Source organism: Meleagris gallopavo, chromosome 15, assembly GCF_905368555.1.
Source record: "Meleagris gallopavo chromosome 15, MGAL_WU_HG_1.1, whole genome shotgun sequence".
Lineage (NCBI taxonomy): Eukaryota > Metazoa > Chordata > Aves > Galliformes > Phasianidae > Meleagris > Meleagris gallopavo.
Window position 1 is genome coordinate 1,361,110 of NC_139418.1, and position 25,725 is coordinate 1,386,834.

At 49.0% G+C, this 25,725-nt stretch overlaps 1 protein-coding gene and 2 pseudogenes across 2 annotated transcripts in view; all 3 read left to right on the top strand.

Annotated features, from left to right (window-relative positions):
• LOC100544252 (protocadherin gamma-C5) overlaps positions 1–25,725 on the top strand; it is a 194,703-nt gene that overhangs the window by 119,747 nt on the left and 49,231 nt on the right. The window lies entirely within an intron of this gene.
• Positions 1,344–10,574, top strand: LOC146543306 (protocadherin gamma-A5 pseudogene; annotated as a pseudogene).
• LOC146543307 (protocadherin gamma-A5 pseudogene) lies at positions 17,645–25,212 on the top strand (annotated as a pseudogene).

The window sequence follows — 25,725 nt, forward strand, 5'->3', positions numbered from 1 at the left end:
AGCTAGTGTGTAACGGCAGAGATGTGAGGGTAACTCTTTGCTCTCTTTCTTTATTATTCCTCAGCTCTAGAAGTAAACCTTACAAGTTTGGAAGGTGCATCAGAATTGCAGAAATGAGGGAGTCATTTCCGTATTTCGAATGTGTAGAGCTGTCAGGGGTAAAACTCGTATATGCTTCTCTTTCAAAACAATATCACTGAATGAAATGCTCCTATTATCACCTGACAAAAATAGGAGTGTGGGTGCACATGGTGCTGACAGAGTCAGAGGCTTCAGAGTGCAGTGTGTGAGAGCTTAGCTTAGAGTTTGGAAAATTCTTGGGGTAAGGAAGGTCTGTCTGGCTTCTTGAAAGCAAACCTTCTTGTCTGCATTTCCTTTCACATCTGGTGCCAATACCTGCAAGTATTTCTGCTGGTTTCTTTGTCCTTAGAGTCAGCATTAGCTCCCCAAGAATCTTGCATTTGGCAAAAATTGCATATGTTGAACAGGCCTGGGATGATAGAATGCAGCTGGAGGCACTGACTTCTGTGATGCTGAAGGCAATGAAGAGCGGAAGAATGTTGAAGGTGGGGGGAAGATGTTCCCTGAAAATACTGATCTTTAGCCATATCAGATCCTGTATAGTGCTGTCATATTGCAGCTGCATGTACACCTGGATGCTTGTCACCGAAGGGCATAATTTCCTTCACACCAAATGCCATGGTGTTTTCTTCCGATGTGTGAGTAGGTATCTGGTTTGAAAGTGAAGTGAACTGAAGGCAAGGCCAGAGTTTTCAGATGTTCCAGTCTCCAAGATTGCTCACATACTAGGTGGGTCAGATGGGTACAGACGGCCCAGACAAAGAATGGCAGAAATTATTTCTCTGTCATTTTTGTGTAGATGTTCACTTGTACATGTCTTCCAAAGGCTAGAGATTATTCTTCTTGCAACGCAGACATAGAGATTACAGATCAGAGAGATCTGGCAGTTCAAGAGCATCAAGTCTGCTCTTGAATCTGGAAGATTGGTGGGTCAGCATGACTGTACAAAGCTTTGATTGCTAGTATTGGGTCAAGCCTAGTGTCTATGTCATTAGGTCCCTTTCTTTCAACGTTGTGGTGATCGTGAATGGCTGTCTTCTTTGTATGAGCCACCAACCAGTACAACTGGGTGTAAAATCATGACATACAGAGATTCAACTCCAGTTTTTATTGACTAAATGCTCATTCTAAGGCAAAATGGTATCAATGAAACTACACACTGCAGCAGTGCCCCTCATAATGACCAGCTTTATAATTAGAATCACAAGTATCTGAAATGACTGAGCTACTGGTTTGCTGGAAGGAGTTTTGGAGAACACACCATGTTCCTCTACCCATTGTTGTAATCAGGACGTAGCAAAAGGTCATCCAGCACTGCATATATCCTTGAAGTCTCAGAGCCCTGTGGCATGCTAGTTACACAGGCAAGTGGTACAGGCTTCTCTGCAATGCTCAAGTACACTTCTTACTGGTTGTTCACAGTTCTTGGAAGACTGGAGGCCCAGAGCCTGCCATCTCAGAGGGCTCAGGAGAACTGCTGGCTCCATGTCTAAGACTAAGAAGAAGAAACTACATGGATTGGGAACTCATATTCATGATGCACTGGAGAATGTGAATGGGAGATTCTCTTTGCAGTTTGCTCTGGATACAGGGGAACAGATTTTTGTAGGCAGTTGACACTGAAACAACGACAGAAACCACGAGTAAATGGAGTTCTGCAAAAATTAGATGATACTCAGAAGTATTTAGAGATAGAATTAAAAGTACAGATTCTCCTTGTTAATTATTAGAAGCAAGACACCCAAGATAAACACATTTCCATATCCATGATCATGATGGCCTTGAAGAAAGAAGTAATTGTTTTGTCCCCTCTAAGAAGAGATTTGTTAACAAAAAGCAAATGAAGATGCAGCTTGATCTGTCAGCTGGATATTTGTTTCTTTACATATGCAGAAACACCATGTAGAGCCAAGCTACTGCCTTGCACGAAAAATGTTTTTGGAGAACACAACCATGCTTTTCTACCCACTGTTCAATCAATCGGTAACAGAAAATCATCAAGCATTGAATACGCCCATCACCTCTGATCTGCCTGCAGCATGCTGACTACTCGGGAACATGTTACAAACTGAAGTGGAGAGCTTGTGGCCAATCGCAGCATTTATGGGGAGGGCTGAGGGGAGTTGCTGTCTCCTGCACTATGATAGGGAGGAATCGTTTGGTTTTGGAACATCGATTTCTGGTATGAACTTGGCACGTGGAATCCCTTTCCTGTGTGTGATGAAGAAAGTGTGCTAGTTTCTTACAGTCAGTTGTCATGGAAGTAAAAGAAATCCAGAATGTGTGCAGTACATAAATTATTAAGGATGTGTGGAAAACTTCGGAACATTAGCGACCGCAAGAAGAATCTGTGGACACCTGAAGGGAGACAGGTCATGTGCCAAAACGGGTTAAGATTCAGAAGTGTAAAGAGATGGAATAAATCACAAAGACTCACCTTGGTCTGAGTAAGAAATAATGGACTGAAGGGAAATCTCTGCCGCGGTAAGACAGTAAGCACCAAGAATAAGACGCATGTCGTCTCAATCGAGTAGAGAACTACCGGTTGAAAGGAAAAGTAAAAGAATATTACGAAATAGCTGAAGGAGTGCAGCGTGCGGCCGTTGTGCGATGAAGGCGGATCCGGCGCCCGGTGGAGCCGTGCGTGCAGTGCCGGTCGGCGGCTGCGGGCGCCGCTGTTCACCGCGGAGGAGAGGAAGGAGCGGAGCGCTGCAGGCAGCCCCGCCCGCTGCGGCCCGGCTCGCTCGCTCGCTCTGTCGCTGTGTCGGCGTCCGGGCGGGCTGCGAGCGGCCCCGCGGTGCGGAGCGGTGCTGCAGCGAGGCGGAGGGGCGGCGGGAGCGGTGCGGAGCGGACGCCGAGACGGAGCCGAAGAAGAAGGAAAGGGAGAAGAGGAAGCAGAGCTCGGAGTGAGAGCGGCGCGTAAGCGGCGATCGTGAGGTGGCGGCGGTGTTGCGGTGGCGGCGGGACCGTGCGGGAGATGTGCGCGGCGAGAGAAGGGCGCTGTGGCCGGAGGCAGCGGGCGCTGCTGTGCTGCATGTTGGTGGCGGCGTGGGAGGCGGCGTGGGGGCAGCTGCGCTACTCGGTGCCCGAGGAGCTGCCCAAGGGCTCGTTCGTGGGCGACGTGGCCGAAGACCTGGCGCTGGAGCTGGCGGCGCTGGGCGGCCGCGGCGCCCGAGTAGTGTCCCAAGGCAGGACGCAGTATTTCGCTCTGCATGCGAGCAGCGGCCACTTGGTGACGGCCGAGAGGATCGACAGGGAGCAGCTGTGCCGTCTGCAGGAGAAATGCGTGCTCCGCTGTGAGCTGATCGTGGAGGGCGAGATGAAGGTTTATGCAATCGAAGTGGAAATCACGGACGTCAATGACAACGCACCCAGTTTCGAGGAAGTCCAAGTGCTGGAAGAAATGAGCGAGACGACAGCTATAGGATCCGTGTTTCCTCTGCCTACAGCTCACGACCCGGACGTGGGTGTGAATTCCCTGCAGAGCTACGCGCTGAGCGGCGACGAGCACTTCTCGCTGTCGGTGCAGGCGGGAGCCGACGGCGAGAAGCGTCCCGAGCTGGTGCTGGCCAAGGCGCTGGACCGGGAGGAGGCGGCGTTTCACGAGCTGCTGCTGAGGGCGAGCGACGGCGGCGAGCCTGCGCGGACGGGCACGGCGCGCATCCGCGTGGCTGTGCTGGACGCCAACGACAACGCGCCCGCGTTCAGCCAGGCGGTGTACACGGTGCGAGTGCCCGAGGACGTGCCCGTGGGCTCCACGCTGCTCAGCGTCACCGCCACCGATCCCGACGAAGGAACCAATGGAGACGTGAAGTATACTTTAAAGAAAGCCACGGAAACAGCGTCGAAAATCTTCTACCTCGATCCTGAAACGGGAGAAATCAAGTTGGTGAGAAACCTGGACTTCGAGGAATGGAACTCCTATGAATTGGAGTTGCAGGCACGAGACGGCGGTGGCCTTTTCGACAAGGCGAAGGTGTCGATCTCGGTGACGGACGTGAACGACAACGCGCCCGAGATTTCGGTGCGGTCGGCGCTGAGCGAGATCTCGGAGGACGCGGCGCCGGGGACGGTGGTGGCCCTGCTGCACGTGCAGGACCGCGACTCGGGCGCCAACGGGGAGGTACGGTGCAGCCTGGGCGAGAGCGTGCCGTTCCGTCTGGAGCGGGCGCTGGACGACTACTACAGCGTGGTGACGGCGCGGGAGCTGGACCGCGAGCGGGCGTCGGAGTACAACGTGACGGTGCGGGCGGCGGACGGCGGGTCGCCGGCGCTGCGGAGCGGCGCGGTGCTGGCGCTGCGGGTGCTGGACGTGAACGACAACGCGCCGGTGTTCGCGGAGGCGCGCTACAGCGCCCGGCTGCCCGAGAACAACGCCGAGGGCGCGCTGGTGCTGACGGTGCGCGCGTGGGACGCGGACTGGGGGCAGAACGCGCGCGTGCGCTACCGGCTGCGGGAGGGGCGGCTGCGGGGCGCGCCGCTGTCGTCGTACGTGTCGGTGCAGGCGGAGACGGGCGCGCTGTACGCGCTGCGCTCCTTCGACTACGAGGAGGTGCGCGAGGTGGAGCTGTGGGTGCGGGCGGAGGACGGCGGCGCGCCGCCGCTGAGCAGCAACGTGTCGGTGCGGCTGCTGATCGCGGACGAGAACGACAACGCGCCGCAGGTGCTGTACCCGCCGGCGGCGGCGGCGGCGGCGGCGCCGGGTCCGGGCTCGGGCTCGGGGTCCGTCGCGGGCGCGTGGAGCTGGGCGGGCGTGGAGCTGGCGCCGCGGTCGGCGGAGCCCGGCGCGCTGGTGGCCAAGGTGGTGGCGGTGGACGCGGACGCGGGGCAGAACGCGTGGCTGTCGTACGAGCTGGCCAAGGCGACGGAGCCGGGGCTGTTCCGCGTGGGGCTGCACAGCGGCGAGGTGCGCACGGCGCGCTCGCCGCTGGCCCGCGACGCGGCCCGGCACAGCCTGGTGGTGGTGGTGAAGGACCGCGGGCGGCCGGCGCTGTCGGCCACGGCCACGCTGACGGTGGTGCTGGCCGAGAGCGTGGCCGAGCTGCTGTCGGAGCTGGGCAGCGCGGCGGCGCCGGCCGAGCCCGCGGGCGGCCTGACGCGCTGGCTGGTGCTGGCCGTGGCGGCCGTGTCGTGCCTCTTCGTCGCCTTGCTGCTGCTGCTGCTGGCGCTGCGCCTGCGCCGCTGGCGCCTTTCGCGGCCGCCTCGGCCGCCTTCGGCCGGCGGCGCCTGGCGCGGCGTCCCGGCCTCGCACTTCGTGGGCATCGACGGCGTCCGCGCCTTCCTGCGCTCCTACTCGCACGACGTGTCGCTCACGGCCGACTCGCGCAAGAGCCAGGCGCGCTGCGCGGCCGGCAGCTGCTGCGACACGCTCCCGGCCCGGCCGCCGCCCGACGAGGCCGCGCCGCTGCGCGGGGAAGACGCTGCCGCGCACCTCGCCGCCGAGCCCGACGCCCTCACGGTGAGTGCTGCGACCGCGCCGCCTCCCGACTCCTTCCCTTCCTCTCCGTTCAGCTGTCCCTTTGCGTTTGGCATTCCCCGATATCACCTTTCCCCTCCCCGCTCCAGGCTTCCTTTGCCGGCGGGGCTGTTGGCAGTACGAAGTCATCTCTTTCTATGTCTAAATTAAACACGCCTTTACTTCTGACCTCCCCACATTGCACTGACTTTTGATCCTGATGTCCCGAATATACATAAGCAGTGTTCTGTTCACCGGCTGTCGAGTACCTTTTTATTATTTCGACTTCTGTGTCTATGTACACTTCCCTATGGTAGCATTGTGTTTGATCAATGTGCTTGATTAATCGAATGAGCAAATCGTCCTTCGGCGTTAACTATTTTCCTGTAATCACCATCAGTCACAATCTCTACAGCCGGTAGCGTTTACCTATTCCTTTTGAAGGTGCATTGTGTGAATGGCTTGTGATGAAAGCACGGGATGTGTTTTGCTGTTTCTCGGTCTTTTATCAATACCCTGATGACCTGATAACAGTAGATCAGGGCGTATTTTTGCTAACACTTCGTATGGCATCTGCCGTGTTGGGGTTTTATCACTTTAATGTCTAGTTTCATAATGTGTGGGCAGATGCAAGAGTGATGTCTCTGTAGTGTCAATGCTATTTATCACTTTGGTAGATTCAACATTATTGCCTTGTTTCTTTTTGAATGCTAAAGAGGGATCACAGTGTAGTTGTTAGCCCTTTCAAGGCTGGAATATCAGTTGTAAATACCCAGTGGTGGAGATATTTGTGTACGTGTGTTGAATGATTAAAGCTGTCAATAGGAATAGTTTTATATTCTTAGGTTTCAGTAAAACTCTGCTGAATGAAGTGTGGTTCATGATCAACTTATTGCCCAGTGCTGTTATAGTTGATGATGCAGGTGAAGTCTGTGAATTTTGAGAGAAGAAGGTGAAAGGCTGGTGTTGAGCCTAAGATGTAATTAGTTAGTGTGGTTTTGAGAAGGGTAAGAGTTTGTTTTCATAGCTGGTGCAAAGCCCTGTGCTGGTAACAGTATAATCCTCATTTCCCAGTCATTAGAGGCAAGGATAATTGTCTGGAAATGTAGATTTCACCAAGGTTGTTTGTGGAACAGCTCGTTAGAGCTAGAATGGCGTATGATCCCAGTGTGAATCCTCATTTATCCAACTCTAGTATCCTGTATCCCTATTATGTACATTTCCTTCACTGTGATTTTCATGTCTTCAGACCTGTACTACCTGGATGGATGTGGTTCATGTTTTCCATTTCTGGCCTATGCTGTTACACTGCAAAATGAGAGTGTTGTATTACAGGAAATTCTTCCTTTGACAAGGTCTCAATCAGCTGTAGGCAAGATCTTCTGTGTGAGGTAAAAGGAAGAAGGAGATTAAAGAGGATGTCTAATAGTTTCTTGGAAGCCTTAACTTCTAAAATAAGCCCACAAGAGGAGGCTTCAGCTTATGGCTTTCTTATTTCTGTGTGCTTTCAACTATGAATTTGTTTCGACTGCCACCTTATACTTTGCATTGCTGGCTGGGCTGGATAATTTTCCAGTAGCTCATGGTCTTGCAACAGGAGGTGAATGACCCTATGTCTAATTTCTGCTTTCCATTTAAACTCTCTACATCCTCTCTGCATGATGATATGTTGAGGGAAGGAATGTCCCTGTATCCACTCCTGTCATGGTCTTTGTACATGGAGTAGAGAAACAGGCTGAACTACTGGTCCTTTGAAGCTTTTTGTTATCAACAAATATTATAGACAATTAAAGGAGTATTATTTGGAAATGGCTTGTGGATGTTGCATTTGAAGAACCTGTGGAGGAAAGAGGATTGTTGGAACTTTGACCACATGGGAATGGAGCAGACTACGCTAGAAGGTAATTGGTACGGTAAGAGCCACGTTGTGGATTCATCACTTGTCAGGTTTGCCTTGCTTCGTGTCAAAGCTTAAACTATTCCACAGTGTGGAATAGAGCTTTCAGATTACAGGTTTACAGCTGTGTATACACACTTGGATACACTTATGTTTCCTTCAACTGTCACCGAATGACATGCTCTTGCTAGGAGCTGACAGACCGCTTCATGTTGGATGGTGCAAGAAAAGGTAATGAACGCAGAGCAAGGATGGTGAGTGGCTGCATTTGTATGTGGACAGCAGGTGGGTCAGCAGAAATATTGTGTGTAGCATCATTTGATTTCATGGTTGGTGCCAACACCTGTGGTGTGTACAAACCGTTTTTTTGCCCAGTTCCAACATCTGACATGATAATGGTAATCCTCTGATGATAAAATTTCTCTCTGTAAGTTGAAAGATGTTGCATATCTCTTATAGCTTATAAATGGTGTGTATTTAGATGTAAAGTTGTGATGTAGAGTTTCATTCTAGTTGAAATTCTGTTTATAGGCCTTCTTCCCAGGGTGGCTGTTTTCCCTGTTTCCCATTTTCTGGACAGAGCATATGCGTTTGGAAATGATAAGGCTGTGTGGTGAAATCTCCTGGCCTTCCTTGTGCAAGTCTCAACGAAGACATGATGACAGAATGCTATGTGTGACACTGAATTCCTCGTGGTTTGAGTTGTTAGAATTAGGGTACTCTGTTTAGGTTGAGGCTGGACTTGATGATTTTGTAGGTCTTTTCCAACCTTAGCAATTCTGATTCTATGTTTTCCTCTCATAGTTCTCATATTAACTCTTCTTCATAGTCAAGAGAATGAGCAGGAGAGTTGGAAGCTTTCTGAGAAGTGGTGAATTTTTCCTGAATTGAAATCCTCCAGCTTGTAGTTTAGGGGAAGAGTTTAGGGCCCTACTGGCAGCTTAAAAACTGATTGGATTCCAGACGTGGTGTGATTGAATTTTAGTGTCCACAAGGATGACCATTACTCCTTCTTGAGGAATTTCTCAGCCACATTTCTCTTTGAATGCTTCCATGTACTGCTTGAGTGATGACAGCATTTCCTGGCTTTATATCCATGTACATAGGTTGATTTTGAAATAGCAGCAAAAATGGTGGGTGTGTGCTGTTTTTGTTTGTTTGGTTTTGATTATTAATGTTTTATATGTTCATGTTCATATGTCATCCACCAGGAGGGTATTTCGGGAGAATCAGAGCTTGTTTAGAATTCCAGAGATGTGAAGGTAACTCTTTGCTCTGTTCCTTTTTTATGTCTCTGCTGCCGATGTAAACCTTAAATAATTGGAATGTCCATTACAATTACGGAAATGAGGGAGTCGTTTCCATACGTTAAATTTGTAGGGCTGTCAACGATAAGTGCTGTGTGTATTTCTCTTCCAAAACAATGTCAGTGGATGAAATGCTGCTGGTGGTGTCTGACGTAAGAGTAGGAATGTGGGTGCTGTCCATGGTGCTGATAGAGCCACAGACTTCGGAGTGTGTGAGAGCTTGGCTTTGAGTTTGAAAAATTATTGGGGTAAGGAAGTCTGTGTGGCCTCTTGAAAGCAAACTTTCTGGATTTCCTATCACATCTGGTACCGATGCCTGCAACTATTTCTGCTACGATCCTGGTTTCTTTGTCCTCAGAGGCAGCGTTAGCTCCCCAAGAATCTTGTGTTCGGCAATAGTTGCATATGTAGAACAGGCCTGGGAAGTGAAGGAGAAAGAATGCAGCTGGAGGCAGTGAGTTCTGTGACATTAAAGGCAAAAAAGAGTTGAAGAGTGGTGTGGGAGCAGATCCCATATAGTGCTGTCGAATTTCACCTGCATGTATAGCTGGATGCATGTCTATGATGGGACAAGATTTCCTTCACACCAAGTGCGATGGTGTTTTCTTCTGATGTATGGTGTGCAAACATACTAGAAGGATTTGATGACTGCAGACAGCCCAGACAAAGAATGGTTGAAATTATTTGTCTGTCACTTTTGTGTCGATGCTCCCTTGTATGTCTTAGTTTTCCAAGGGCTAGAGATTATTTTTCTTATGATCTAGAGATCACAGGCAGTACAAGAGCATCAAGTCTTCCCTTGAATCAGGAGGACTGATGGGTCAGCAGTGTATTTGGCTGTACCATGTTTTGATTACTTGTGTTGTGTCAAAGTTAGTGCCTATTTCACCGAGCCCCTTCCTTTCAGTGTTGTGATGATCATAAATGACAGTTTTTTTTGTACAAGCCTTCAACCAGTACCAGTGGATGTCAAATCATGGTGCACACGAAAATGCAGCTTGAATTTTCATTGACTTCTGAGTGCTCATTTTAAGGCAAAGTTGTGTCAATTAAACTGCACACGGCAGTAGTGGATCTCCCATGGGCCTACTGTTTCTTTATAATCAGAATCAGAAGTATTTGAAATGACTGAGCTACTGGTTTGCGAGAAGGGCTTTTGGAGAACACAGCCACGCTCTTCTACCAATTGTTGAAATCAAGAGTTGCAAAAGATCATCAAATATTACATACACAGAAGAACTCTCAAAGTCCTGTGGCTTGCTAGTTATGTTGAAAAATGGTACAGACTTGTCTGCCATGCTTGTGGCCACTTCTTGTGGGTAGTTCTCATTTCTTGGAGGACTGGAAGCACAGGGTCTGCCATCTCAGAGGGCTCAGGGGAATGTCTGGCTCCTCATCTAACCCAACAAGGAGGAAGTACGATGATTGGGAACTTGTCTTCATGATGCACTGGTTAATGTACATGGAACATTCCCTTCACGGTATGTTATGGACACATGGGAAGCACTTATTTTTTTGTCTGATTGCATAGAAATAACAACAGTAAGCAGGAGTGAATGTAGCTCTTAGCTGTGGAAAGACTAGAAGAATAACCAGTGGAGTTTGTGGTGGAGATGCTGCAACTGAAAAAGAAAAAAAAAAAAACAACAAGAAAATCCTCAGAACTATTTAGAGTTGGAATGAAAAATGAAAAGTTGTTTTTGAGAACACAGCCATGCTCTTCTACCCATTGTTCAATCAAATGGTAACAGAAGATCACCAAGCATTGAATACGCCCATTACCTCTGGTCTACCTGTGGCACGCTGGCTACTCAAGAACATTTTACAAACTGAAGTGGAGAGCTTGTGGCCAATCGCAGCATTTATGGGGAGGGCTGAGGGGAGCTGCTGTCTCCTGCACCATGACAGGGAGGAATCGTTTGGTTTGGGAACTCCACTTTTTGTTGAATTCTACCATGGCTCAGGAAATTGCTTTCCTATGTGAGATGGAGAAGGTGTGGTGGTTTTCTAAAGGCAGTTGACATGGAAGTAACTGAAAAGATGAATGTATGTAATGGTCAGATTATTAAGGGCATGTGGAAAACTTCAGAACATTACATTTGAGTACGACTGCAAGAACAAACTGTGGATGCCCTCACTGAGATAGTTCTTGCACAAAAACGGGTTCAGACTCAGAAGTGTAAAGCGATGGAATAAACCACAAAGGTTCTCCTTGCTCTGAGTAAGAAGTAGTGGAGTGAAGAGGAACTCTCTGCCACCCCTATGCAAGGTGTACCTTCAACAAAACAGTATGTCGACTCAATTGAGACGAGAATGAGTGGAAGAAAAGAAATGCCGGGAATATTACGAAATTGCTGGAGACGGTCCTTAAGCAATAATGAGATACGAGTCATGAAAATGACATAGAGATGCAATGCAAGAGGGCAACACATCCAAAAGACCAGAAAGAAAAGGATGCCCAGAGGAGCCCTATGCTATCTCTGAGATCACGAACACCAGTCCAGTAGAAAGGACTACATAGTCACCTGAAAGAAGATAATAAGTGCAGGATAATAAGGGCGTCCCGGCCTCGCACTTCGTGGGCATCGACGGCGTCCGCGCCTTCCTGCGCTCCTACTCGCACGACGTGTCGCTCACGGCCGACTCGCGCAAGAGCCAGGCGCGCTGCGCGGCCGGCAGCTGCTGCGACACGCTCCCGGCCCGGCCGCCGCCCGACGAGGCCGCGCCGCTGCGCGGGGAAGACGCTGCCGCGCACCTCGCCGCCGAGCCCGACGCCCTCACGGTGAGTGCTCTGACCGCGCCGCCTCCCGACTCCCTCCCTCTCTCCTCACTTGCCTCTTTCTCGAAGTTTTGCCTCTGTGCCATCTCGCGTTTCCCCTCCCCTCCCCTGAGTTTCTTATTTTGTGTGGCTGTTGGCAGTACAAGTCTCCTCCTCTAATCGCTGAAGTCAACTCGCCTTTACTCTTGATGTTCTCAGTATGCATAGACTTTTGGCCCTTCCATCCCCAATTTACCCAGAGGTTGTTTCTGTTTCTGCCTGAAGAATGACTTTGGGTTTATTTGGAATTCAGTATCAATATACATTTCTCATTTCTTGCAGTGTGTTTGATCATTATTGAGTATACTGAATTGAATGTTCAAATCTTCGTTTGGGGACATCAGTTTGCCTGTTTTCACAGTGAAACAGCATCTTTACAGCTGGTAGTTTTTGTCAGTTGCTTTGGAATCCTGTGTGTGAGTGGCTTGTGGGGAAAACGAGGATGTGTTTTATTGTTTCTCAGTCTTTTATCAATACCCTGATGACCTGATAACAATAGATCTAGGCGTGTCTTTGCTTCTATGGTATTGGGAAATCGGGATTTTATCACTTTCATGTCCATTTTTAAAATGTTTTTTGCGGATCCAAGAGTGCTCACTGCAATGACAGTGCTGTTTGATTCAGAATTTTTGCATTGTTTCTTTTTGAATGCTGAAGGCGGATCCCAGTGTAGTTGATAATACATTCAAGACTGGAATACCACTTATCTGTGTTCAGTGTGTGAGCTGTTTGCATTCTTTCTTTGAATGTTTGAATTTGTTACAAGGAAGAATTTTATATTCTTAGGTTTCTGTGAAATAACTGCTGAATGAAGCGATGTTCATGGTCAGTTTAGAGCCAAATGCTGTTACAGTTGATCGTGCAACTGAAGTGTGTGAGTGTTGGGAGAAGGTGAGAGGCTGGTATTGAACTTAAGAAATAGATAGATAGTGTGCTTTTGAGATGGATACATTTTGATTTCATAGCTGATGCAAAGCTCTGTGCTGTTTCCACTACCATCCTCATTTGTCTGTCATTAGAGGCAACGACAGTAGCCTAGAAGTGAGTTCATCAAAATTGCATGTGGAATAATTCAGTAGAGCTAAAAGTTCCTACACTGTGATTTTCATGTCTTCAGGCCTGTACTTCCTGAATGGTTGTGGTTCATGATTTCTATTTCTGTCCAATGCTCTTACGCTGCGAAATAAGAGTGTTGTGTTACAGGAAATTCTTCCTTCCTTTCACAAGGTCTCAATCAGCTGTAGACAACTTTTTCTCTGTGGAGCAAAAGGCAGAAGAAGATTAGAGAGGGTGTCTTGTAGATTATCAGAAGAATTACCTTCTGAAACAGGCCAACAAGGAGAGACTTCAACTTACGATTTCTTTGTTTCTGTGTGCTTCCTACCATGAATTTGTTTTGACTGCCACGATATACTTTGCATTGCTGTCAGTTTTGAATAACTTCCCAATTGCACGTGTGCTGGGTGTGATGGGTGCATGGTCTTGAAACAGGAGATTATTGGCCCTGTGTATAATTTCTGCTTTCCACTTAAACTTTTGTCATCCTCTCTGCATGATGATATGTTGAGGGTGAGAATGTCCTTGTATGCACCCCTGTCATGGTATTTGTACACATAGTAGAGTAACAGGTGGAACTACTGGTCCTTTGAAGCTGTTTGTGTTCAGCAAACATGAAATATAAATTTAGGAGTATCATTTGGAAATGGCTTGAGGATGTTGCATCTGAAGAACTTGTGGAGGAAAGTGGTTTGTTTGAACCTTGACCTTACGGGAATGGAGCAGACTACGTTAGAAGGCAACTGGCAGGATAAGAGCCACCTTGTGGGTTCATCACCTGTCTGTTTTTCTTTGTTTGTTGTTGAAGGTTAAACAAGTGTACAGTGTGGAAGAGAGGCCTCAGTGAAGTGAGTGACCTGACTTGCATGTTTACAGCTCTCAGGCAAAGGACTTGGATACGCTTATGTTTCCTTCAGCTGTCACTGAATGACATGCTCTTGCTAGGAGCTGACAGACTGCTTCATGTTGTGTGTCTCCTTGGTGCAAGTGAAGGTTGTGAATGCAGAGCAAGGATGGTGAGTGGCTGGATTTGAATGTGGACAGAAGGTGTGTCAGCGGTGATGTTGTGTGGACAATGGTTTGGATTTGTGGTTAGTGCCTACATCTGTAGTATGTATGAACCATTTTTTCCCAGTTTCAATGTCTTGCATGGTAATGGTAGTTCTGTGATGATAAAATTTGTTTCTGTATGTTGAATGCATATCTCTAATGGCTTATAAATCCTGTGTGAAACCTCTCACGTATCTAGACGTGACATCATGATGTAGAGTTTGTTCATAGCTGTATTTCTGTTTGTAGGCCTTCTTCCCACGGTGGCTTTGTTCCCTATTTCTCATGTTCTGGACAAAGTGTATGTATTTGAAGATGATAAGGCTGTATTTTCAAATGTCCTGGCCTTCCTTGAGCCAGTCTTAAGAAACACAGAAAGTCAGAATGTTATGTGTGGCATCAAGACTGAATCCCTCATTCTACGGTTGGTAAGTGTTAGAGCAGTTTGGTTAGGTTGAGGCTGGACTTGATGATTTTGGAGGTCTTTTCCAACCTGAGCAATTTTGATTCGATGGATTCCTGAAATAATTTGAAATATTTCTCACATTAACTCTTTTTCTTTTAAGTTTCACAGTCATGGCAGAAGAGCAGGTGAGTTGGAAGCATTCTGAGAAGTGGTGAATTTTTCCTAAAATGAAATCCTCCAACTTGTAGTTAAGGGAAGAGTTTAGGGCCCTACTTGCAGCTTAAACACTGATTAGATTCCAGAAGTTGCGGGATTGAATTTTAGTGTCCCCAGGGATGCCCATTGTTCCTTCTCAAGGAGCTTCTCAGCCACTTTTATCTTTCAATGCTTAGATGTGCTGCTTGACTGGGGACAGCATTTCTTGGCGTTATGTCCATGTACATACGTTGTATTCCAAAAAGCAGCAAATACGGTGTATGGATTTTTTGTTTGTTTTTGTTTAGTAATGTGTTGTATGTTCATAAGCCTTGTTCACATCACACACTAGCTGGGCATTTCAGGAAAGCCAGAGCTAGTGTGTAACGGCAGAGATGTGAGGGTAACTCTTTGCTCTCTTTCTTTATTATTCCTCAGCTCTAGAAGTAAACCTTACAAGTTTGGAAGGTGCATCAGAATTGCAGAAATGAGGGAGTCATTTCCGTATTTCGAATGTGTAGAGCTGTCAGGGGTAAAACTCGTATATGCTTCTCTTTCAAAACAATATCACTGAATGAAATGCTCCTATTATCACCTGACAAAAATAGGAGTGTGGGTGCACATGGTGCTGACAGAGTCAGAGGCTTCAGAGTGCAGTGTGTGAGAGCTTAGCTTAGAGTTTGGAAAATTCTTGGGGTAAGGAAGGTCTGTCTGGCTTCTTGAAAGCAAACCTTCTTGTCTGCATTTCCTTTCACATCTGGTGCCAATACCTGCAAGTATTTCTGCTGGTTTCTTTGTCCTTAGAGTCAGCATTAGCTCCCCAAGAATCTTGCATTTGGCAAAAATTGCATATGTTGAACAGGCCTGGGATGATAGAATGCAGCTGGAGGCACTGACTTCTGTGATGCTGAAGGCAATGAAGAGCGGAAGAATGTTGAAGGTGGGGGAAGATGTTCCCTGAAAATACTGATCTTTAGCCATATCAGATCCTGTATAGTGCTGTCATATTGCAGCTGCATGTACACCTGGATGCTTGTCACCGAAGGGCATAATTTCCTTCACACCAAATGCCATGGTGTTTTCTTCCGATGTGTGAGTAGGTATCTGGTTTGAAAGTGAAGTGAACTGAAGGCAAGGCCAGAGTTTTCAGATGTTCCAGTCTCCAAGATTGCTCACATACTAGGTGGGTCAGATGGGTACAGACGGCCCAGACAAAGAATGGCAGAAATTATTTCTCTGTCATTTTTGTGTAGATGTTCACTTGTACATGTCTTCCAAAGGCTAGAGATTATTCTTCTTGCAACGCAGACATAGAGATTACAGATCAGAGAGATCTGGCAGTTCAAGAGCATCAAGTCTGCTCTTGAATCTGGAAGATTGGTGGGTCAGCATGACTGTACAAAGCTTTGATTGCTAGTATTGGGTCAAGCCTAGTGTCTATGTCATTAGGTCCCTTTCTTTCAACGTTGTGGTGATCGTGAATGGCTGTCTTCTTTGTATGAGCCACCAACCAGTACAACTGGGTGTAAAATCATGACATACAGAGATTCAACTCCAGTTTTTATTGACTAAATGCTCATTCTAAGGCAAAATGGTATCAATGAAACTACACACTGCAGCAGTGCCCCTCATAATGACCAGCTTTATAATTAGAATCACAAGTATCTGAAATGACTGAGCTACTGGTTTGCTGGAAGGAGTTTTGGAGAACACACCATGTTCCTCTACCCATTGTTGTAATCAGGACGTAGCAAAAGGTCATCCAGCACTGCATATATCCTTGAAGTCTCAGAGCCCTGTGGCATGCTAGTTACACAGGCAAGTGGTACAGGCTTCTCTGCAATGCTCAAGTACACTTCTTACTGGTTGTTCACAGTTCTTGGAAGACTGGAGGCCCAGAGCCTGCCATCTCAGAGGGCTCAGGAGAACTGCTGGCTCCATGTCTAAGACTAAGAAGAAGAAACTACATGGATTGGGAACTCATATTCATGATGCACTGGAGAATGTGAATGGGAGATTCTCTTTGCAGTTTGCTCTGGATACAGGGGAACAGATTTTTGTAGGCAGTTGACACTGAAACAACGACAGAAACCACGAGTAAATGGAGTTCTGCAAAAATTAGATGATACTCAGAAGTATTTAGAGATAGAATTAAAAGTACAGATTCTCCTTGTTAATTATTAGAAGCAAGACACCCAAGATAAACACATTTCCATATCCATGATCATGATGGCCTTGAAGAAAGAAGTAATTGTTTTGTCCCCTCTAAGAAGAGATTTGTTAACAAAAAGCAAATGAAGATGCAGCTTGATCTGTCAGCTGGATATTTGTTTCTTTACATATGCAGAAACACCATGTAGAGCCAAGCTACTGCCTTGCACGAAAAATGTTTTTGGAGAACACAACCATGCTTTTCTACCCACTGTTCAATCAATCGGTAACAGAAAATCATCAAGCATTGAATACGCCCATCACCTCTGATCTGCCTGCAGCATGCTGACTACTCGGGAACATGTTACAAACTGAAGTGGAGAGCTTGTGGCCAATCGCAGCATTTATGGGGAGGGCTGAGGGGAGTTGCTGTCTCCTGCACTATGATAGGGAGGAATCGTTTGGTTTTGGAACATCGATTTCTGGTATGAACTTGGCACGTGGAATCCCTTTCCTGTGTGTGATGAAGAAAGTGTGCTAGTTTCTTACAGTCAGTTGTCATGGAAGTAAAAGAAATCCAGAATGTGTGCAGTACATAAATTATTAAGGATGTGTGGAAAACTTCGGAACATTAGCGACCGCAAGAAGAATCTGTGGACACCTGAAGGGAGACAGGTCATGTGCCAAAACGGGTTAAGATTCAGAAGTGTAAAGAGATGGAATAAATCACAAAGACTCACCTTGGTCTGAGTAAGAAATAATGGACTGAAGGGAAATCTCTGCCGCGGTAAGACAGTAAGCACCAAGAATAAGACGCATGTCGTCTCAATCGAGTAGAGAACTACCGGTTGAAAGGAAAAGTAAAAGAATATTACGAAATAGCTGAAGGAGTGCAGCGTGCGGCCGTTGTGCGATGAAGGCGGATCCGGCGCCCGGTGGAGCCGTGCGTGCAGTGCCGGTCGGCGGCTGCGGGCGCCGCTGTTCACCGCGGAGGAGAGGAAGGAGCGGAGCGCTGCAGGCAGCCCCGCCCGCTGCGGCCCGGCTCGCTCGCTCGCTCTGTCGCTGTGTCGGCGTCCGGGCGGGCTGCGAGCGGCCCCGCGGTGCGGAGCGGTGCTGCAGCGAGGCGGAGGGGCGGCGGGAGCGGTGCGGAGCGGACGCCGAGACGGAGCCGAAGAAGAAGGAAAGGGAGAAGAGGAAGCAGAGCTCGGAGTGAGAGCGGCGCGTAAGCGGCGATCGTGAGGTGGCGGCGGTGTTGCGGTGGCGGCGGGACCGTGCGGGAGATGTGCGCGGCGAGAGAAGGGCGCTGTGGCCGGAGGCAGCGGGCGCTGCTGTGCTGCATGTTGGTGGCGGCGTGGGAGGCGGCGTGGGGGCAGCTGCGCTACTCGGTGCCCGAGGAGCTGCCCAAGGGCTCGTTCGTGGGCGACGTGGCCGAAGACCTGGCGCTGGAGCTGGCGGCGCTGGGCGGCCGCGGCGCCCGAGTAGTGTCCCAAGGCAGGACGCAGTATTTCGCTCTGCATGCGAGCAGCGGCCACTTGGTGACGGCCGAGAGGATCGACAGGGAGCAGCTGTGCCGTCTGCAGGAGAAATGCGTGCTCCGCTGTGAGCTGATCGTGGAGGGCGAGATGAAGGTTTATGCAATCGAAGTGGAAATCACGGACGTCAATGACAACGCACCCAGTTTCGAGGAAGTCCAAGTGCTGGAAGAAATGAGCGAGACGACAGCTATAGGATCCGTGTTTCCTCTGCCTACAGCTCACGACCCGGACGTGGGTGTGAATTCCCTGCAGAGCTACGCGCTGAGCGGCGACGAGCACTTCTCGCTGTCGGTGCAGGCGGGAGCCGACGGCGAGAAGCGTCCCGAGCTGGTGCTGGCCAAGGCGCTGGACCGGGAGGAGGCGGCGTTTCACGAGCTGCTGCTGAGGGCGAGCGACGGCGGCGAGCCTGCGCGGACGGGCACGGCGCGCATCCGCGTGGCTGTGCTGGACGCCAACGACAACGCGCCCGCGTTCAGCCAGGCGGTGTACACGGTGCGAGTGCCCGAGGACGTGCCCGTGGGCTCCACGCTGCTCAGCGTCACCGCCACCGATCCCGACGAAGGAACCAATGGAGACGTGAAGTATACTTTAAAGAAAGCCACGGAAACAGCGTCGAAAATCTTCTACCTCGATCCTGAAACGGGAGAAATCAAGTTGGTGAGAAACCTGGACTTCGAGGAATGGAACTCCTATGAATTGGAGTTGCAGGCACGAGACGGCGGTGGCCTTTTCGACAAGGCGAAGGTGTCGATCTCGGTGACGGACGTGAACGACAACGCGCCCGAGATTTCGGTGCGGTCGGCGCTGAGCGAGATCTCGGAGGACGCGGCGCCGGGGACGGTGGTGGCCCTGCTGCACGTGCAGGACCGCGACTCGGGCGCCAACGGGGAGGTACGGTGCAGCCTGGGCGAGAGCGTGCCGTTCCGTCTGGAGCGGGCGCTGGACGACTACTACAGCGTGGTGACGGCGCGGGAGCTGGACCGCGAGCGGGCGTCGGAGTACAACGTGACGGTGCGGGCGGCGGACGGCGGGTCGCCGGCGCTGCGGAGCGGCGCGGTGCTGGCGCTGCGGGTGCTGGACGTGAACGACAACGCGCCGGTGTTCGCGGAGGCGCGCTACAGCGCCCGGCTGCCCGAGAACAACGCCGAGGGCGCGCTGGTGCTGACGGTGCGCGCGTGGGACGCGGACTGGGGGCAGAACGCGCGCGTGCGCTACCGGCTGCGGGAGGGGCGGCTGCGGGGCGCGCCGCTGTCGTCGTACGTGTCGGTGCAGGCGGAGACGGGCGCGCTGTACGCGCTGCGCTCCTTCGACTACGAGGAGGTGCGCGAGGTGGAGCTGTGGGTGCGGGCGGAGGACGGCGGCGCGCCGCCGCTGAGCAGCAACGTGTCGGTGCGGCTGCTGATCGCGGACGAGAACGACAACGCGCCGCAGGTGCTGTACCCGCCGGCGGCGGCGGCGGCGGCGGCGCCGGGTCCGGGCTCGGGCTCGGGGTCCGTCGCGGGCGCGTGGAGCTGGGCGGGCGTGGAGCTGGCGCCGCGGTCGGCGGAGCCCGGCGCGCTGGTGGCCAAGGTGGTGGCGGTGGACGCGGACGCGGGGCAGAACGCGTGGCTGTCGTACGAGCTGGCCAAGGCGACGGAGCCGGGGCTGTTCCGCGTGGGGCTGCACAGCGGCGAGGTGCGCACGGCGCGCTCGCCGCTGGCCCGCGACGCGGCCCGGCACAGCCTGGTGGTGGTGGTGAAGGACCGCGGGCGGCCGGCGCTGTCGGCCACGGCCACGCTGACGGTGGTGCTGGCCGAGAGCGTGGCCGAGCTGCTGTCGGAGCTGGGCAGCGCGGCGGCGCCGGCCGAGCCCGCGGGCGGCCTGACGCGCTGGCTGGTGCTGGCCGTGGCGGCCGTGTCGTGCCTCTTCGTCGCCTTGCTGCTGCTGCTGCTGGCGCTGCGCCTGCGCCGCTGGCGCCTTTCGCGGCCGCCTCGGCCGCCTTCGGCCGGCGGCGCCTGGCGCGGCGTCCCGGCCTCGCACTTCGTGGGCATCGACGGCGTCCGCGCCTTCCTGCGCTCCTACTCGCACGACGTGTCGCTCACGGCCGACTCGCGCAAGAGCCAGGCGCGCTGCGCGGCCGGCAGCTGCTGCGACACGCTCCCGGCCCGGCCGCCGCCCGACGAGGCCGCGCCGCTGCGCGGGGAAGACGCTGCCGCGCACCTCGCCGCCGAGCCCGACGCCCTCACGGTGAGTGCTGCGACCGCGCCGCCTCCCGACTCCTTCCCTTCCTCTCCGTTCAGCTGTCCCTTTGCGTTTGGCATTCCCCGATATCACCTTTCCCCTCCCCGCTCCAGGCTTCCTTTGCCGGCGGGGCTGTTGGCAGTACGAAGTCATCTCTTTCTATGTCTAAATTAAACACGCCTTTACTTCTGACCTCCCCACATTGCACTGACTTTTGATCCTGATGTCCCGAATATACATAAGCAGTGTTCTGTTCACCGGCTGTCGAGTACCTTTTTATTATTTCGACTTCTGTGTCTATGTACACTTCCCTATGGTAGCATTGTGTTTGATCAATGTGCTTGATTAATCGAATGAGCAAATCGTCCTTCGGCGTTAACTATTTTCCTGTAATCACCATCAGTCACAATCTCTACAGCCGGTAGCGTTTACCTATTCCTTTTGAAGGTGCATTGTGTGAATGGCTTGTGATGAAAGCACGGGATGTGTTTTGCTGTTTCTCGGTCTTTTATCAATACCCTGATGACCTGATAACAGTAGATCAGGGCGTATTTTTGCTAACACTTCGTATGGCATCTGCCGTGTTGGGGTTTTATCACTTTAATGTCTAGTTTCATAATGTGTGGGCAGATGCAAGAGTGATGTCTCTGTAGTGTCAATGCTATTTATCACTTTGGTAGATTCAACATTATTGCCTTGTTTCTTTTTGAATGCTAAAGAGGGATCACAGTGTAGTTGTTAGCCCTTTCAAGGCTGGAATATCAGTTGTAAATACCCAGTGGTGGAGATATTTGTGTACGTGTGTTGAATGATTAAAGCTGTCAATAGGAATAGTTTTATATTCTTAGGTTTCAGTAAAACTCTGCTGAATGAAGTGTGGTTCATGATCAACTTATTGCCCAGTGCTGTTATAGTTGATGATGCAGGTGAAGTCTGTGAATTTTGAGAGAAGAAGGTGAAAGGCTGGTGTTGAGCCTAAGATGTAATTAGTTAGTGTGGTTTTGAGAAGGGTAAGAGTTTGTTTTCATAGCTGGTGCAAAGCCCTGTGCTGGTAACAGTATAATCCTCATTTCCCAGTCATTAGAGGCAAGGATAATTGTCTGGAAATGTAGATTTCACCAAGGTTGTTTGTGGAACAGCTCGTTAGAGCTAGAATGGCGTATGATCCCAGTGTGAATCCTCATTTATCCAACTCTAGTATCCTGTATCCCTATTATGTACATTTCCTTCACTGTGATTTTCATGTCTTCAGACCTGTACTACCTGGATGGATGTGGTTCATGTTTTCCATTTCTGGCCTATGCTGTTACACTGCAAAATGAGAGTGTTGTATTACAGGAAATTCTTCCTTTGACAAGGTCTCAATCAGCTGTAGGCAAGATCTTCTGTGTGAGGTAAAAGGAAGAAGGAGATTAAAGAGGATGTCTAATAGTTTCTTGGAAGCCTTAACTTCTAAAATAAGCCCACAAGAGGAGGCTTCAGCTTATGGCTTTCTTATTTCTGTGTGCTTTCAACTATGAATTTGTTTCGACTGCCACCTTATACTTTGCATTGCTGGCTGGGCTGGATAATTTTCCAGTAGCTCATGGTCTTGCAACAGGAGGTGAATGACCCTATGTCTAATTTCTGCTTTCCATTTAAACTCTCTACATCCTCTCTGCATGATGATATGTTGAGGGAAGGAATGTCCCTGTATCCACTCCTGTCATGGTCTTTGTACATGGAGTAGAGAAACAGGCTGAACTACTGGTCCTTTGAAGCTTTTTGTTATCAACAAATATTATAGACAATTAAAGGAGTATTATTTGGAAATGGCTTGTGGATGTTGCATTTGAAGAACCTGTGGAGGAAAGAGGATTGTTGGAACTTTGACCACATGGGAATGGAGCAGACTACGCTAGAAGGTAATTGGTACGGTAAGAGCCACGTTGTGGATTCATCACTTGTCAGGTTTGCCTTGCTTCGTGTCAAAGCTTAAACTATTCCACAGTGTGGAATAGAGCTTTCAGATTACAGGTTTACAGCTGTGTATACACACTTGGATACACTTATGTTTCCTTCAACTGTCACCGAATGACATGCTCTTGCTAGGAGCTGACAGACCGCTTCATGTTGGATGGTGCAAGAAAAGGTAATGAACGCAGAGCAAGGATGGTGAGTGGCTGCATTTGTATGTGGACAGCAGGTGGGTCAGCAGAAATATTGTGTGTAGCATCATTTGATTTCATGGTTGGTGCCAACACCTGTGGTGTGTACAAACCGTTTTTTTGCCCAGTTCCAACATCTGACATGATAATGGTAATCCTCTGATGATAAAATTTCTCTCTGTAAGTTGAAAGATGTTGCATATCTCTTATAGCTTATAAATGGTGTGTATTTAGATGTAAAGTTGTGATGTAGAGTTTCATTCTAGTTGAAATTCTGTTTATAGGCCTTCTTCCCAGGGTGGCTGTTTTCCCTGTTTCCCATTTTCTGGACAGAGCATATGCGTTTGGAAATGATAAGGCTGTGTGGTGAAATCTCCTGGCCTTCCTTGTGCAAGTCTCAACGAAGACATGATGACAGAATGCTATGTGTGACACTGAATTCCTCGTGGTTTGAGTTGTTAGAATTAGGGTACTCTGTTTAGGTTGAGGCTGGACTTGATGATTTTGTAGGTCTTTTCCAACCTTAGCAATTCTGATTCTATGTTTTCCTCTCATAGTTCTCATATTAACTCTTCTTCATAGTCAAGAGAATGAGCAGGAGAGTTGGAAGCTTTCTGAGAAGTGGTGAATTTTTCCTGAATTGAAATCCTCCAGCTTGTAGTTTAGGGGAAGAGTTTAGGGCCCTACTGGCAGCTTAAAAACTGATTGGATTCCAGACGTGGTGTGATTGAATTTTAGTGTCCACAAGGATGACCATTACTCCTTCTTGAGGAATTTCTCAGCCACATTTCTCTTTGAATGCTTCCATGTACTGCTTGAGTGATGACAGCATTTCCTGGCTTTATATCCATGTACATAGGTTGATTTTGAAATAGCAGCAAAAATGGTGGGTGTGTGCTGTTTTTGTTTGTTTGGTTTTGATTATTAATGTTTTATATGTTCATGTTCATATGTCATCCACCAGGAGGGTATTTCGGGAGAATCAGAGCTTGTTTAGAATTCCAGAGATGTGAAGGTAACTCTTTGCTCTGTTCCTTTTTTATGTCTCTGCTGCCGATGTAAACCTTAAATAATTGGAATGTCCATTACAATTACGGAAATGAGGGAGTCGTTTCCATACGTTAAATTTGTAGGGCTGTCAACGATAAGTGCTGTGTGTATTTCTCTTCCAAAACAATGTCAGTGGATGAAATGCTGCTGGTGGTGTCTGACGTAAGAGTAGGAATGTGGGTGCTGTCCATGGTGCTGATAGAGCCACAGACTTCGGAGTGTGTGAGAGCTTGGCTTTGAGTTTGAAAAATTATTGGGGTAAGGAAGTCTGTGTGGCCTCTTGAAAGCAAACTTTCTGGATTTCCTATCACATCTGGTACCGATGCCTGCAACTATTTCTGCTACGATCCTGGTTTCTTTGTCCTCAGAGGCAGCGTTAGCTCCCCAAGAATCTTGTGTTCGGCAATAGTTGCATATGTAGAACAGGCCTGGGAAGTGAAGGAGAAAGAATGCAGCTGGAGGCAGTGAGTTCTGTGACATTAAAGGCAAAAAAGAGTTGAAGAGTGGTGTGGGAGCAGATCCCATATAGTGCTGTCGAATTTCACCTGCATGTATAGCTGGATGCATGTCTATGATGGGACAAGATTTCCTTCACACCAAGTGCGATGGTGTTTTCTTCTGATGTATGGTGTGCAAACATACTAGAAGGATTTGATGACTGCAGACAGCCCAGACAAAGAATGGTTGAAATTATTTGTCTGTCACTTTTGTGTCGATGCTCCCTTGTATGTCTTAGTTTTCCAAGGGCTAGAGATTATTTTTCTTATGATCTAGAGATCACAGGCAGTACAAGAGCATCAAGTCTTCCCTTGAATCAGGAGGACTGATGGGTCAGCAGTGTATTTGGCTGTACCATGTTTTGATTACTTGTGTTGTGTCAAAGTTAGTGCCTATTTCACCGAGCCCCTTCCTTTCAGTGTTGTGATGATCATAAATGACAGTTTTTTTTGTACAAGCCTTCAACCAGTACCAGTGGATGTCAAATCATGGTGCACACGAAAATGCAGCTTGAATTTTCATTGACTTCTGAGTGCTCATTTTAAGGCAAAGTTGTGTCAATTAAACTGCACACGGCAGTAGTGGATCTCCCATGGGCCTACTGTTTCTTTATAATCAGAATCAGAAGTATTTGAAATGACTGAGCTACTGGTTTGCGAGAAGGGCTTTTGGAGAACACAGCCACGCTCTTCTACCAATTGTTGAAATCAAGAGTTGCAAAAGATCATCAAATATTACATACACAGAAGAACTCTCAAAGTCCTGTGGCTTGCTAGTTATGTTGAAAAATGGTACAGACTTGTCTGCCATGCTTGTGGCCACTTCTTGTGGGTAGTTCTCATTTCTTGGAGGACTGGAAGCACAGGGTCTGCCATCTCAGAGGGCTCAGGGGAATGTCTGGCTCCTCATCTAACCCAACAAGGAGGAAGTACGATGATTGGGAACTTGTCTTCATGATGCACTGGTTAATGTACATGGAACATTCCCTTCACGGTATGTTATGGACACATGGGAAGCACTTATTTTTTTGTCTGATTGCATAGAAATAACAACAGTAAGCAGGAGTGAATGTAGCTCTTAGCTGTGGAAAGACTAGAAGAATAACCAGTGGAGTTTGTGGTGGAGATGCTGCAACTGAAAAAGAAAAAAAAAAAAACAACAAGAAAATCCTCAGAACTATTTAGAGTTGGAATGAAAAATGAAAAGTTGTTTTTGAGAACACAGCCATGCTCTTCTACCCATTGTTCAATCAAATGGTAACAGAAGATCACCAAGCATTGAATACGCCCATTACCTCTGGTCTACCTGTGGCACGCTGGCTACTCAAGAACATTTTACAAACTGAAGTGGAGAGCTTGTGGCCAATCGCAGCATTTATGGGGAGGGCTGAGGGGAGCTGCTGTCTCCTGCACCATGACAGGGAGGAATCGTTTGGTTTGGGAACTCCACTTTTTGTTGAATTCTACCATGGCTCAGGAAATTGCTTTCCTATGTGAGATGGAGAAGGTGTGGTGGTTTTCTAAAGGCAGTTGACATGGAAGTAACTGAAAAGATGAATGTATGTAATGGTCAGATTATTAAGGGCATGTGGAAAACTTCAGAACATTACATTTGAGTACGACTGCAAGAACAAACTGTGGATGCCCTCACTGAGATAGTTCTTGCACAAAAACGGGTTCAGACTCAGAAGTGTAAAGCGATGGAATAAACCACAAAGGTTCTCCTTGCTCTGAGTAAGAAGTAGTGGAGTGAAGAGGAACTCTCTGCCACCCCTATGCAAGGTGTACCTTCAACAAAACAGTATGTCGACTCAATTGAGACGAGAATGAGTGGAAGAAAAGAAATGCCGGGAATATTAC